This window comes from Leuciscus leuciscus, assembly GCF_965113295.1.
Source record: "Leuciscus leuciscus genome assembly, chromosome: 7".
In the NCBI taxonomy this organism is placed as follows: Eukaryota; Metazoa; Chordata; class Actinopteri; order Cypriniformes; family Leuciscidae; genus Leuciscus; species Leuciscus leuciscus.
Window position 1 is genome coordinate 29154940 of NC_138731.1, and position 16440 is coordinate 29171379.

The following is a 16440-nucleotide window of genomic DNA, read 5'->3' on the forward strand; positions in this document are numbered from 1 at the left end:
GCACTGGGTGAAGTATTGGACAGCCTCATACATAATGGTTTGCATTTATTTTCTTTCCTCTACACCTCAGGCACTGTTCAGGGGGGGAATATGAACGCAAAGGTGCTTTTTATTAATAAGTAAGCCATAAAAAGCTCTGTGGCTTGGGATCTTTGACATCCCAGGACGATGTTTTCTTGTGCAGCCTGACCTCTTCTGATCTTAATATCTCTGGTAAGGCGCCATGTGTACGTGTGTTTGAGTAATAACCGCCTGTGCTCAGGAGCGAAGAAGGACGGTGCAGTCGTAAACAACAAAGCATGAGCACCGAAGTCTGCGTTTCTATTTTTACTGCTGCGCAGGAGGAAGCAGCATGGAAATGCAATCGCTGCATAATGCATGGCCCCTGTGGAGCGGCACTGGGGTGTTACACAACCAGGTGCTCTCTCTAGACCTGAGCATCACACTGTGCAGTCCGAACCCTTGCTTTAGACCCAGTTTACATCGGAGGTGTGAAGTGCGAGCCTCACTGGATATTAATTCACAGTTAGTAAAAACCTCAGTAGATGTTTATTTTGTCTTAAGTGGACTAAGTTCACTTCAGAAGCAAAGCAGTATGTTTTTCGAGCGAAGAGTTTATAAAAGTCTGCAGCACTGACTGAAGCCGACACAGATACACAATCCATTAATATTCACAAGGGAAATGAACCAGTAATGCTCTGCTTCATACGGTCTTTTCCAAAGCTGTTTTTACATCATTGCAGTCATTCTGCATAAGCACCTGTGGATATGGAAAATTTGCATTTGCCAGTCTGTGAAAAGACAGACACAGAAATGGACCAGAAATACAAGGTTAGTGAATCTCAAAAACTGAATTCATAGACAGTTAAGTGGGAATAGCTCACGTTCACAAAAAGCACCATGCGGATGGTAATGCAGTGTTATGTCGATATATGGACTTTTAGTAAATTAACTCTCTTAAACATTATTCAAACTAGTTTATAAACTAGTTGGCTTTACTATATGCATCAGGAGGATTGTCATTTTGTTCTGAACACCATGAACATTTCTACCATAGTATCAGATTATGTTGTGTTGAATAGCAATTGGTTGTGGCTATAGCCAATACATTTTTTTAAATGACCAACTCCTTTGTATGGCAAATTCCATACAATTGCATAATATTTTCACTCATTTTTGCACATATTTGACTACAGCTATTTATTTATAAAGAAATTATGCATATAGCCTACGATTTTCCTTAGTAAACATACACCTAAGAATTTCATTATTAATTTGTTATCAAAATGATATATAATTTAAATTAAATCATTTTCACACAATACATATTTAAATAGAGTATGATTATTTCACTTCTTTAGTTTTATACAGTCCGTCCTTCGGACGAGATGTTAAACTGAGGTCCTGACTCTCTGTGGTCTTTGAAAATCCCGAATTGTCCTTCGAAAAAAGAGTAGGGGTTTAACCCCACAATCCTGGCCAAATTCGCCCATTGGCCTCTGTCCGTCGGCCTCTGTCCATCATGGCCTCCTAATCATCCCCATATAGGCTACTGATTGGCTTCATTACTCTGTCTCCTCTCCACCAGTAAGCTGGTGTGTGGTGAGCGATCTGGCGCAATATGGCTGCCGTCGCATCATCCATGTGGAACTGCACAGTGGTTGAGGAGTTAGGGTTAGACCGCTAGGAGGCGCCTTCTGGCCCATATCTATCTGCGTCTCATATTGACGCTAAAGGGTGCCATGTGCGTTCGATGTAGACGAAATGTCAAAAGCATCAGTATATGACGCCTTGGGATGAGAATGGGCTGGGCTGGTGGTGGTGGTGTAATGGTGTGGGGGATGTTTTCTTGGCACACTTTAGGCCCCTTAGTGCCAATTGGGCATTGTTTAAATGCCACGGCCTACCTGAGCATTGTTTCTGACCATGTCCATCCCTTTATGACCACCATGTACCCATCCTCTGATGGCTACTTCCAGCAGGATAATGCACCATGTCACAAAGCTTGAATCATTTCAAATTGGTTTCTTGAACATGACAATGAGTTCACTGTACTAAAATGGTCCCCACAGTCACCAGATCTCAACCCAATAGAGCATCTTTGGGATGTGGTGGAAGGGGAGCTTCGTGCCCTGGATGTGCATCCCACAAATCTCCATCAACTGCAAGATGCTATCCTATCAATATGGGCCAACATTTCTAACGAATGCTTTCAGCACCTTGTTGAATCAATGCCACGTAGAATTAAGGCAGTTCTGAAGGCGAAAGGGGGTCAAACACAGTATTAGTATGGTGTTCCTAATAATCCTTTAGGTGAGTGTATATACATACATTGCTATATAAATGTAACAAATTATTAATAATAATAATTATGTTTGCCTAATAATTCATATTTGTAGGCTATAGTAAAATCATAGTGTGCCTGTGATAAAAGGGCAAAACAATAAATAATAAGTACGCCTTGAAAAGGACTGACGATTACAAAGATAAGTAAAAAAAAAAAAGAAAAAAAAAGAGAAAAAAAGATCTGGGACATAAAAGTGTCCAGAGCATAAGCAATATCAAAATGCATGATCCCCATTTTCATGTTGAGTAAGTTAATTGGGTGAGCATAATATTTGTCGTTGAATATCACGCTAGTTATTGACTTGCGATTAAATGACATGAAACTTTCAGAAATGGTACACATTCACTTTATCTGTTGCGAGAAAACTTCTCGCAGGGAGAGTCACTAGTTGGGGTTTATTATTCTTTTGCTGTGTTTTTACAGTTTATGGTAATACATTTATGAAGTAAATTTATGATATAGCCTAGTTTATGTCTCACAGGCTCTGTCAACACAGCTACAATACGATTGTTATTCCTGTTTATAAGCTTATATAAGTTCATAACCCGTGCAGGTTTTAAAAGAGCGTGAGAACTGCATTCTGTAGCAAAAAGTGTCTGCCAGCAAGGTGCATTTGAGAGCAAAGTAAACGTGGTTGATCATGTGGTTTCAGGTGTAAGCTATCGCGAGAATCCACGCAGACTGCAGACATTATTCTTGTGTATTTCAATGGGAAAAGGCAGAGAAATGTTCACTAGATTTTAGTTATTAAATTTAAAGAATAGCTTAGGCTATTTCTGATAGAAATGAACAAGTACTTGTAACCTCCGCAGTTTCTCCCCCACAATAAACAACACTCACTGTAAATGATGTGTTGCCGATTGTGTCTTTCTATGCCTGCAGAACCTTCTGTGGGCTTCATTACTTATACTGTAGGGTTTTATGCTTGAGTTTCACTTCACACACAGTTTTTTTTTTGTTTTTTTTTACTTTGCTTGTGGAAATCGATGTATCATTTACTTTGCTTTGTCTACGAATAATTTGCCATTGATTGATTGATTGCTAATGTGTTAATAAAAAACAGGACTTTAATTAGTTGAGTTATAGTGAGTCTATATGGGAACTTAAGTGAACACCCATAAATCCTTTTGCCCGTCTGAAGGTTTTGTTTGTTCTGGTAATGGTGAAGATCATGGTTATGAGAAAGTAGATCCTAGATCAGCATATTAAGGGCATCTAGATTGGAGGTCATCTGGATCATAAGCTTCGCTTGATATGAATAATGTATTAAGTTGCGCTACTGAATGTGATAAAAATCTGCAGTAGGCTACCTCATGACTCATAAAAATAAGAAAGAAATATTTAGTCATGTCCGAATAGGCATAAATTGGGTTGCACATGAACACAACTGTGTACCATTGATCATTTGTCTGTATATGAATTCATCTCAGCACCCTGTGAGTGTGACCTTGTAACAGATCAGTCATTCATGTCATGAACAGTTACACCCAAAAAGATTTGAATCATATATTTTGCTATTCTCTCAGCGGCACATGCTGAAAATCCCTCCGACTACAGCTATTCCTCAGCTAAGCTGACAAAAATGTCAGATTTTCTTCTGAGCGCACAACCCTGGTTGAGTAGAGCTAATCAAAACCCAGTGTGTTTGTAAACATGCGATATGTTTAAGAAAAAATACAAAATGCACAGGTCTCTCTCAACATAGGGCTCTAGACAATTTATGGCTCATTTACTATTGTCAAATTTCTTTTTTTAGTTGACCGATTACAGAATCACTCTAGGGCCTGTATTGTTCAGAAGTGCTTCAGTTCATTGTATAGTATACATTACAGTAACATTCCTGGTTCATTTTGAATTGGACATAAATGGAAGAACCGTTGTTCACTGAGGAAGTCGGTTGCAAACTCAGTAATGGCTCTGAACACACTACCCATGATTCAACAGAGAAATCTCCACCAATCAGAAATTTGTGACAAATCACGCCAGAACAAAATTTTTTTTGCCCACCCACTCCCATTAAACACTACAAATGATGTAGAATCAGTTTATAATCAACATCTTTACAAGAATAGTTTTAGATTTCACCATTGTTTAAATTGGATTTTGTGAATTGTTTCATGGGATTAAACAAATTAGTTAATGCATGGCCTCATAGTTCTTTCCCTCATTAAAGCTGTTTAGTACACAGTCTTGTTCCTTTGTCTTTTTGTCTGATTTTCAAAGACTTTTTTGCTTCAAATCAAAGCCTGTAATGTTGATTCATAACCTGACTCTTAAAGACTTTTTAAAATGCCTATGGGAAAAATACTTACAGAACCAAGGCCGTTAAAATTAAAATAACTTTTGCATGCAGATAACTCTGGTACGCATAATAGCCGCATTAGGGACGAACACTATCTTTTTCAACTAACTAGATTTTAAATTATTGTTGCATATTTTTATTTTAGTTACAGTCTAATGCTCTGCAACATGCAAAAATGCATGGATGGAGAAATCATCATTCATACTGTCTCTAACAGGTAGCTCCCAGCTTCATATCAAGATAAAAAACAATTAAATCTGGTAATTACTGAGTAGGCCTGCAGCTTGTGCAGTGGCGACCTATGACAGTGCTGACTATCTTCCATTTCAACTGGGTTTTAATTACCACAGGTCTACTTTGACACTTTGTTCAATAATTGAAAATATTTAGACTTTCTCTGCTTCGGGCACTCGTGAATGAATGCATTACAGTCAGCAAGGAAACAATACACAGCCAAAGTGACCTACAAAGAAGAGATCGACTGCATTTTAACTGCCATGCAATGTTAGTTTCATATCCCGTGGCATCTAATATGTTTAGGATATCCCCTTTGGTCCGGAGGAGACAGGTAGCAGGTGTGAGATTCAACATTTCATTAGGAGAAGACACTTGCACCAAACAGATGCTTGTTTTATTGCCTATATCCAGTGTCACTAAACGAACAGTTTGAAATCTGCTTCCTAAGGCAGTTAATCACCAGGCTTATATTAGGGGGTCCTTTACGTTTTAAAGTCTGTATAGTTAAACATATGGTGCATTACGGCACAGTGTGTCCGGTGTTATTGCTGCTTTGGGATTTGATGCGTTTATGTGATTTTCATATTCAGAGCCATGTGTGCTTCATTCATTAGACAAAAGCTGATTTCTCTTTCCCAATTAAAGTGAGCTAGAATGAAACATGTAAATCAAGCAGTACATTATCATGTATTGGCACTCAGATGTTCTTAGATCCTTTAATTCACAGTGCGCCATGTGGCTTCCTCATGATGCGATCGCGAATGAGGAGCATTCCTCCAGAAACCCCCCCTGTAGTGGTTTGCATTATCATCTGTTTTGACTGCAAACTCTTACAATCCCTTTGGCTAGAATATGTAAGATGAAGTGTGCACGGGATTATTAGCCACTTTCACGCATGAAACCCTGTTAAATTGCAGTCAAATTGATGCATTAAATGCTATTCACACTTTTCTTCCATTGCTGTTTTTTAAATAACACTTTTTGGATTTGTACTTGCCAGACGAAGTACAAAAGTACAGGACATAGTCCAAAGGGGGGATTGATGCTCAGACGAAGTCGGACCATTGAAATTTATGCAACTAAGATTATAAAACCTGCTTTCTCCCCCTTTTTTATAATCATCACTTTGTCTCCTACTTTCTTTTTCTTGGCTTTCTCAGTCAACATCTTAGGCTGACTGAAGACTGTTAATACAGGCTTGAGGTATCAGATAAACTACTGATTTTGGATACTGGATTGGATGTTTCTGATAACTCTTTTTTTTGGGGGGTCTCAGACAAAACTCTGCTGATTGGTTTTGGATATCAGACAAAACGGTTTTCTTCTGGCAGGATCTTTAAAGAGACTAGAATCTGGATCCAATATTTCTGGTGTGGGGAACTGATCTAACACACTTAACATTTAAATTACGTCTTAGCATTTAAAAATGATGATCCTCTGGGTGACTCAGGGTGAGTGTTGTATGTGTGAAGCAGAGATCACAGCGAGGAAGATTCTTCAATATAAAAATCCTCTTTTGTCCAGGGCTTTAATCTGCGGCATTAATTAATAATCATTAATGTTACAGTACATCCCCTATGAATAGGCTCATGCTATTGAACAGCCCCATACTGGGCACCTGCAGTGTGTTCTGTGGCTATAGGCTTGCCATGTGCTATCTATTTCCAGAAGCTGTGCTTGTAGACCCGGCTTGATGCCAAGATGGTGTCCTTAATCTGCCAGACAGCCTGCCAGAGATCTGACAGTCCCTACTGATTCTTAAAAGCAGATAGACAGAACGTGTCTGATAGGAGGATACAGTAAATTACCGTGTGCTGTTTTGTCCAGTGCTCCTCCTCGCTCGCTCAATTTATGAAGCTTCCTCCAAACCGCAACTGCAACACTTTCTCCGTTTGCTGTGGAGCAGTACTGACATGGTTTGTGTTCACATTTGATCTGGATTTGGACTGACAGAATTGCAGTCTAATTAATCAAATTCATTCAACTTTAATAATATAATATTTGTATTAAAATTTAATTTTCAAGTTTCATTGGATTTGGTGTTTGGTTATTTATTATAAAAAATGGTGATAATCAAACAAATGCATACAACTTTTAAGTTTTGACAATGAATAACTTTTAACAAATTGTATTATCATTATTACTTTGAATAGTAAATTGTTCTACTTGAATAGTATATATTTCTGTAATGATTTAAATCAAACTTTTTGGTGGGTTGTATAGTGAAGACCTTTTGAGTTTCTGTGTGTATTAGCTTTATCTGATGAAATGGTGAAATCCTTGTGATGAAATCAATGAAATGAATACCATTTTTATGACTGTATTTTGTGTTTTCCAGATCATGGAAATCATAGGACCCTGCATAAATATATGTCTCAATGTAGAGCATGTGGCATGCGCACAGTAAAAAATCATACAGTGCACAGTATGCCATTCCAAAGAAATATTGCTATTCTACCTATTTCTGTCTTTCTCTGTATGATGGGATGCAGCATGTGGAAAATGGAGACAGGAAGACGGCAGGTAAACAGTCATTATCGTGACATGTCTGTGAGACGCCCCCATGTGTCTTCCTGTGACTTAGCTTGGGAAATTGGCTCTGTGTAACTACATATGCAATGCGAGTCGCACATGGGGCCATGATAAAAAAATAAAAAAACCAGAATCATCCTCTGGCATGGCTTGCAGTGAGCAGTCTCTTGAAAAAAGAAAAAAAATTCAATATAATTGCGTGCGACAAAATCTTGCCGTTCCACCCTCCTGCTACCTCTCACTCCGCAATCTGTCCGGAGCTTGTGACTGCTGATGCTTGAGTAGCAGGTGGAATGTTTCGGAGAGCCCCATGTGGTGGACGGAGAGAGTAAGAGACGTGTCCTCCTCCCTCAATCAAATGTGCTTGAGTGCACAGCACAACAACACATCGTCAGGCGGGGGCCTATAGGGCCATCTGTGGGGACGGGGAGGGGACTGCCTGCTCCAGACCTGGCGCAAAAGATGCCGCCTGGTCCACACATGTTCTCTGAGAAAGGCACTGTCTTTGAATGAAGAAGATCTGATACCTGTGATTTTTTGTTTTAGGATGTGTACTTTCAAATTCAACTTTCATTTATTTATCATTTAAAAACAACTTTGTTGCCCATAGTGCTTTACAATTGTTCTGTGTAATATGACGGAAGTCACACGCCAAGCCCCAGCATGCCTGGGTGGGGCGCAGCCCACGTTTGCCTATGGTGCTCCTCCTGATTCAGATGTTATTTGTGTATTCTCTTTGGATCAAAGGCAGGTCACGTTAATTAGCGGATTTCACACTCCTCTGCCAGCAAACACCCCCGTCTCCCCCTTCTCAGCCTCTCTGTCACTGAGGCATTAGACATGTTAATCGCCTGCACAAGCCTGGGAGCGTAATAGAAAGTTGTCTGCGCACACGTCTGGAGGTCATGGTCGAGGCACCTTTGTGATCCTTTATCAAGCCCAGCACAGGTGTGGCTCGGTCTGTCCATCCTGTGAGCTTCCCATTTAAGACTGCAGGGTCTTAAAGTGTCGCTTTGATCCACACCTGGGCTTCTGTTCCTCTTGCTGGGTTGGCAGGAGAGCCATCATTGCTATAGGGACACACTCTGGAGGCTGGCCCGAGTGCAGAAGCCCTTTGAGAAAATGTGCTCAATCCAGTCATGTTGGCACTGAAATGTTTTCTGATATCCCACTGCTCACTTTTGTGTATCATGGAGAATTCGCACCATGTTGTGCCCCATGCATCAGTCCAAGGGCAAAGTAGAGGACACAGAGAGGATGATCAGAAAGTTTCATGTTATCTTGTATGTACCTGGTCATGCAAATAGTTCTAAAAAAACGGTACTTCAATGTGGAGAAAACAGTAAAACATACAGTATACGGTTCAAAAGTTTGGTGTCTTTTAAGATTTTTACTTTTTTTTCCAATGTCCAATGCTCTTCAGCATTGAAAAAGCTGAATTTTCAGCAGCAATTTCCCCAGTCTTCAGTGTTACATACTCCTTCAGGAATCATTGTAATATGCTAATTTGGTGCTAAAAGAATGTTTTCATATTATTATCAATGTTGAAAACGATTGCCCCAGGGATTCTTTAAATAGAAAGTTCAAAAGCACAGAATTTATTTGAAATATAAATCTTTTGTAACGCTATGTCTTTACTTTTGATGAATTTACGGCATCCTTGCTGAAAAAATGCATTAATTCCTTGTAAACAAAAATAAATCTTACACTTTTGAATGGTCATGTATTTATTTAAGGCTGTCAATTTGGATCAAATTAACTGATACATTTAATCCGAATTAACTGCATGTCAGTTTTTGCTGAGATAAGCCCTTAATTGAAGATGATTTAAAGACTTTATTATTATGGCAGATGAATAAATCTTTGATTAGATGTTACCAAAAGTAGCTCTACAATAATTAAAAGATTATCAAACGTGCAACCAATGGACATTTTGCTATCCCGTAAATCGGCTGGAGCCGGATTGACAACGCTGGTGTTGCTACACCAAGTTGGGGTCAAGCTTTTTAAGTTGATGTATATTATACGTAGATCATAGTTCGAAATAATTAGGTTTCACGGAAACTTTGATTTTAAACTGATATTAATAGAGCCTTGAACTGGTGTGCACTTTCATATTGATCTCATCTCATTTTGATACACTGCACATAACCACTCAAATCAATACTCAGCTAGGCGACATTCAGACCAGCATGTGTGTGATTTGGGAGTCAGACACCCTCCAGCAATAATCTGTGAATAGTTTAGGCTTTGAGTTTGCGATAATGGTGCTGAGATGCAGCCAAAGCCCATGTGAACATAGGCCCAATAGAGAGAAACCCCGGAGCCCTCTAATCCCTATTGGAACCTGTAAGTCTTTCTTGTATGTGTATTTCCTTCCTGTCAGAGTGAGGAATAGTTCCGCCTAGTGTCTTCATTAATGGCATCATTTCCATTCCAGGTCTGTCAGGGTGGTGTGAGACTGCCATCTAACCGTTCTCAGCTGCAGGTAAATCAGCGTGGCAATTAAGAGACACAATTAGAGCCCATTCACTTCTGCAGGCTACGGGCACAGAGATAAGCTCTAAGCCTCAGCTTAATTGGATCATTGTCTCTGCAGAAACACAAAATACTAGAGGAAAAAAAGGAATTAAAATGTGATTAGTTCACTGACAAAAACAACATAAATAGGTTTTTAACTTCTTGGAATACTGGTAATAGTTTTACTAAAAGTGGGTGAAAAATGTGCATTGAATTTTGTATCGCATATCGCAACCCCATCCCTGCCCATGGCATCATTTTGTGTTGGAAGATGAAATTAGATAGCTGAATATGCCCTGACAATTATATAATGTAATAATTATATCCTCAGCCCGACTCTCCTCTGCCCTAGCCATTGGCAGCCCATAATATTTGCTTAATGAACCATTTTTTTTTTAATCCCTTATTGTTTTGCTGACATTCTAAAATTATCTGAGTTTATGAAAACAGTTGTAATTTTGTGTGTGTGTGTGTGTGTGTATGTGTGTTTATGACCATTTTTCACCCTCTGTGCTTTCTATAAATGCCCTCTTAATATGTGAAATAAGAGACAGTGCTTTGCAGAACTTATTCTCACAGGCTGTGGACAAAATAATTCACGATAATTTATTATTGCGATATCTATAATAATTTCACATACAAATTCACAGTAAACTCTTTTTTCTTTTCATCTTTCTGAATAGATGTTGTTGGCTTATAATGGCAGTCACGTGTTCAAATGTATTTATGTCTGATGTCAGAAAGTTGCGTAAGTGAAGAAAAAGCTGTTTTTGTAGCTTTTTTTCTCAATGGTCTGAAACACCAGAAGAACATGGACAGTAGTTTTAAATTCTGAAAGTTATAGTGTGTTTCCCATAGTACAAGGAACACTTTTATCTCTAGAGATGGGGGAACATTTGTATGACCCCTTTAAGTCATACAAAAAGATATCCATTTTGACTAGAGCCTTCATTATACTTCTTCAAAGGAAGTTTTCCTTTCTCTCTTCATATCGCTCTGCTCTTGTTGTTATACTCTTCCTGTGGACAATGGACTGTGCAAAGTGTAAGCCAGTAGCTTTTAGGGTGCTATTTGTTAGATGTGGGCCAATATGGGTTTTAATTTGCAATGCAAATTTTCATAAACATTTGAAAAACGGAACATTTATTTTAAAAAAAATATATTTGCACTTTATAAATGTATAAATTCATAACATTTTATAAATGTTTATGCAATTATAATCTCTGAATATCCATATCATATCCGTCTGTTTTTTTTTAATTAACTTTAAAACCTGTGTGTTTGGTCTTGATGCCACAGATATGCAATCCTCTAAGTTAATCACTTACAACACTAAATGATTTCTTTATTTTAATTAATTCAGCTCCTCGATACATTGATGGATCAGGGATGAAGAAGTGTGGAGACATTCTGCAGTTCAACTAATGTGCGTCAGCACAGATTGTGTTCTATGTCTAAAGCCGGGTGCACACTGTGTGATTTTGGCCACAGTTTGTCCGTCTAAGACAAAATTTGTACATCTTAAAAGAATCCTCTGATCCTAGGCTAAAATCTGAAGTCTTTGATCATTAGTTTGACATGTTCACCGACAGCCGATAAATGACCGTTGCGATCAAATTTTACCTCTGACGAAATTCTGGCAGTGTCTGAAGATTTGACTAGTCCTGCAGTGTGACTTCTCTTACGACGACAGTCAAATTGTCTTCAATTTTCAAGACAAGCCATGACCAAAATAAATGTAAGAGATTTATTTGTAGCCACCATTTCAATCCCGCCTGTAATGCAGCTCACTGTCACCGAACGTGTCATTGATTGATGGATGTAAAACTCCGGACAAGTTTTCTTGCGTGCGTCTTGACTGTCTGACATTGACAACTGAGATCTTACAGTGTGACATGGCTTATAGCGATGATCATGTTCGTACAGTCTGACAAGCAACAATCGTAAAGGACTATTATAAATCGCACATTGTGCACCCGGCTTTAGATGCAGCGTTTCACCAGGTCCAGCAATGTGAAGCGTATTTGACCTAGAAATTACAGTTTTTGCCCTCTGCCCCACACCTGTGGCCACAACAATACACACAGGCCTTGAGAAAAAGGAAACACGTGTGACTGTCACCAGACCTTTCTGTGTGTATGCACTTCCTTTTCCTCTCCCCTCGCTTGATAAGAGAGAGGGGGAAAAACAGGATGAAAGACAAGACAAACGGCAGTGGGTCTTTTCTTTTTTACACTTTTTTTCTGGCAAGGGGATTAGTTCTGAGGTTAGTATGGTGACAAAGGAACGTTCCTACCTCATGCTCGATAAGGCTGTATATATATGTGCAGTGGTGCTTTCCCATCAAGAGGAACCAGGTCTTGGGGAAGCCTATTATGTTTTTTTTTTCTTTCATTTTTTATTTTTTAAGAAAAGGAGTTGAGGCATATTTGTGAGTGGGACAAGTTCCTTTTAAGTTCATGTTCAAAGGCTCATCTAACAGTTGGAACCTGATTCAAGGGAAATTAATGGCCCCACACTCTTTTTGAAGCCGACGAAGATGGGGGTGTCCATTTCATTGGCAAATTCTGAAGAAGTTTTTATATTTTTCTGTTGAATATTTGAGCCGTGTTCTGATATGCTGTCATGGGAGAGCCTAAAACTCATTTTGCTAAATTGTATAGTGAGGTTAGATTATAATCTAGTAGCCAATGTCATAAATATAATTCATCAAAGCAGTGAGAGCATCAAAAAGTGGAGACATTTTTAATGTTATGCAAATTAGAAGTGTAAATGGCAGGCAGATTTCAAATGCAGTTTGGATGCTTTCATTTGGCGAAGGCTGAAGGTGGGCTAACAAAGGTTATTTAGTGTGTGTGTGTGTGTGTGTGTGTGTGTAGCCTACATGCATACATACATACATGCATGCATACATATGAGCATGCAGTTCACATAAGCTGCAAATGCTCTGCATACCCAAACAATTTGAGAGAATGAGTTTGTGGACTTGCTAATTAATATTAACTCTATAAATGACTAGGCCTATACAATTCCTTATCATTTGACATGTATCATAAATCTTACATTATAAAATGGTGGTAATATGCATGTAACTGTCCGTAATTTATTTATTTGCCAAACGACTGTAATATTCTGTAAAAATCTGTGCCAGTTATGGAGGGGTTCGGGTAAGCAGATCCACAACAGCTTTGGCGCCTACTCTGTTGTTATGCATCATCATCTTCATTGTTCTGCATTGTCATTGGTTTGGTGGCATATGGGGGATTTCATGCTCAAGGAAAGCTGTCCGTGAATTGCTCACCCAAGCGGAGAAATGTGCTGTTGCTACCAGATCTTAATCACCAAAAATCACATTGTATTTGATAATAATAACTAGACAAAATCAAATGGTAAAAAAAAAAAAAAATTAAATTATAACAGAAACTATTTAAAGGGGTCACATGATGCTATTTCAAAGATCATTATTTTGTGGATTGGGTGTAATAGGAATATGTTAACATGCTTTAAAGTAAAAAAATGTAAAACATTTTTTACATACCATGCAGTTGTATTAGCCTGACTACGTCAGACTTCCTACTTCCGCTAATTTCATTTCGCTCCTGTAGTCAGTCTGAGATAGCAGCCTATCTTTCAGTTTTCCACCGGCCTGAAAACAGCCGGGCCAATCAACGAACAGAGGGCGGGCTGAGAGCCGTGACGTAGACGCTGATTGTACCGTGGATGCGTAGATTTACTTCACATAATCTCCAAAAGTCATTCACAGCCATGTTCACTCCGGTATTTCGCTCGATGATTTAGTTTTTGCATCATACATGCGTTTACAGTGGAAGTTAGATGCGGCTGAGCATGCGCATAACACACGCCATAACCAAACGTTATGTGATTGGCTTACGGGTAACCAATGATTTTAAACTTCAGACAAGCGCCCCCCCGCGCGAGAGAAAACACTTCTCTATTATGCCCTTCCAGACTCTGTATACGAAGCAAAGTGAAGTAGCAGAGTCTGGTATTACCAGGCTACAGTTGTATGCCCATTCTTTCTAAAACGTGACGATTTCTACAAAGCCCCTCCTTCTGAAAAGCGCAGTGTGTCCTGATTGGCCAGCTGACTCAGTGCGTTGTGATTGGCCGAACACGGAAATGTAACGGCCCTTACCATAATCGTGAGCTTCAGCTTCCAAAGCAATTATAAAGACAGCTAATAATGTCGTCAATTTGACCATATCGGTTCGAGCCCGAGTCGGATTCTGAAAATGCAGATGACCAAGCGATCGTTTGGAACCAACTTTGCAAGCGTGATTTCAGCAGAATGTTTCACAGTGGTAAGTTGTAAGCTCTGGTTTAGTGGCCTGTGTGAAACAGAACCTTTCATCTTTTTACCACAACTTAATTAGCAGTGAACAGAGGATACTATGTTTGTAAACAAAAATCCATCTCTGAACTTTTGATCATAAGGACAACTAACAATATGCATTAAGGCCGTTCACACCAAGGACGATAACAAAGATATAATAATAAAAAAATCGTTCTCAATATTAAAGAATAGCAGAGTTCACAGCAAAGCTATAAAGTTAATGATAACAATATAGAGAAATTATATTGTTGGGATCACTTTCGGAACGATTTTTGACACTGACAGCCAATCAGAATCCATTCTAATTTAAGGGCTCGCGCATTTAAAATGCAGACGACGTCGATATTGCGGCGCCGAGGTACAGCCAAATTAACCACTGTTTTACAAGTCAAGCCCCTTTTCAAGAAAATGGATATGGAAAGTATGGTGAGAAGTATTACCTCAGGTATCCAGCGCTCGTTTCGACAATGTTGTCTTGCTTCCGTTGAAGTTGCGGTGAAAAAGACTAGGTGTTGTTTTTATTCCACTTCGTTGACTACGTCAGCTAAATTCACTTTTAGATTATTAGATCGATAACACTAGCTTCACTCAAAACATAGCACGCTGAGGACATCTTCTGGTTAAAGCCGTGTAAATGCAACAAAAACAGCAAAAAAAAACAAAAAACATTTTCAATGACGTTGTACACACTTCGAAGCCGCAGCGTGCAGGAATAAACAGACTGTTATCGTTCGTTGGTTTGGACGCAAATATAATTATCATTATGGTTATAGTTCTTGGTGTGAACGGCCCTTTACTCTACACTGCACAAAACTCTGCATTTGAACAGTCAATAGCAAACACTTTAACAAATAATAAAACATACTTACAGGCTCTGATTCAGAAGCGCCAGATTGCCCTAGCAAAGTTGGAATTTCCCCATTTTTTAGAAATAGCTTTTGTGCACAGCCGGCCTTGTACTCTCCCAGGTTCAGGAAACTGACCTCCCTAAAATGAGCTGCACACACGTTTTGCACATTTGTGTTGTACTGTGGAAGTAAATGTTGTAAATAAATTTTAACCACTCATTCATAATTGCGTCCACTTTCAGGAGGCCAGATAAATTGCTTTTGCTTTCGCATAGAAACACACAGAGTCTCAGGACATGGAGGCGACAACGCTATAACTGAAGCCACGCCTTCTTTCTTTGCCTATGCATTTGGGCGGCGCATTATGCAAATACTTTCACATAGTGACCTTGGTATGTGAGGGAGAATCCGATCGAGGCATTTTAGCTAGGTCTGGATCTGCCTTCTCTTTGAGATAGAATAAATCTTTTTGTGGGAGACTTTGAGTTTTGGAACTTTGCAGATCGTATACATGCACAAACAGCTACATAACACACTAAAGAAAAGGAAAACAAGAAAACGCAACATATGACCCCTTTAATTATAATATGATGGGTGGAGGATGAGCCCTGGGTGCCCAACACCCTGTTCCCTCACCTGTGACTGGTCATAATCTTTTGGCTTATCAGTGTGTGTATATATATATATATATGCATATATATATAAGTGCAAAGATCACTACTTTTGAATTTGAAAATGATGTGATTAAGCTAAGAACTGAATGTGCAGAAATGCACCTAATGTAATCCCCTGAAAGACAAGATGGCTATAATGATAACATTAAAATCAATGTGCATTTGCTGCGACAGAGAGCAAGCTGCAGATATAGTGATCCACAGTTTGATCAGAGAAACAGGGTGATGATGATGATGATGATGATTCCTCCCGACACGGGCCGAATTGATATGCACTGAGAAGGGAACGTGGAAGAACAACAGGCTGCTCTCTGAGATAAGCCTCCTCAGCCCTCTTCAGATATGCACGTGTTTACCCTGAATAATTTAGGCAGTACACTCCAGCAACTGTCTGATAAAGACTGCGTATGACATTAATGAGTCTGAGCAGTCAGTAGATAGCAATTGAAGTGCTGGTATTGGCTATTCAAAGCTTGTTGATGTGACTACTCAGCAGAGCAAGAAATTGGCCATAATGGTGGATCTCAGCAGATTTACTGAAGGACCCCGATACATATCTGAAATCGAGCAGAGAGACATGAGGTCAATTTGTTGTGGATGTTGTTCTCTTCCATTTCATTGGGTGG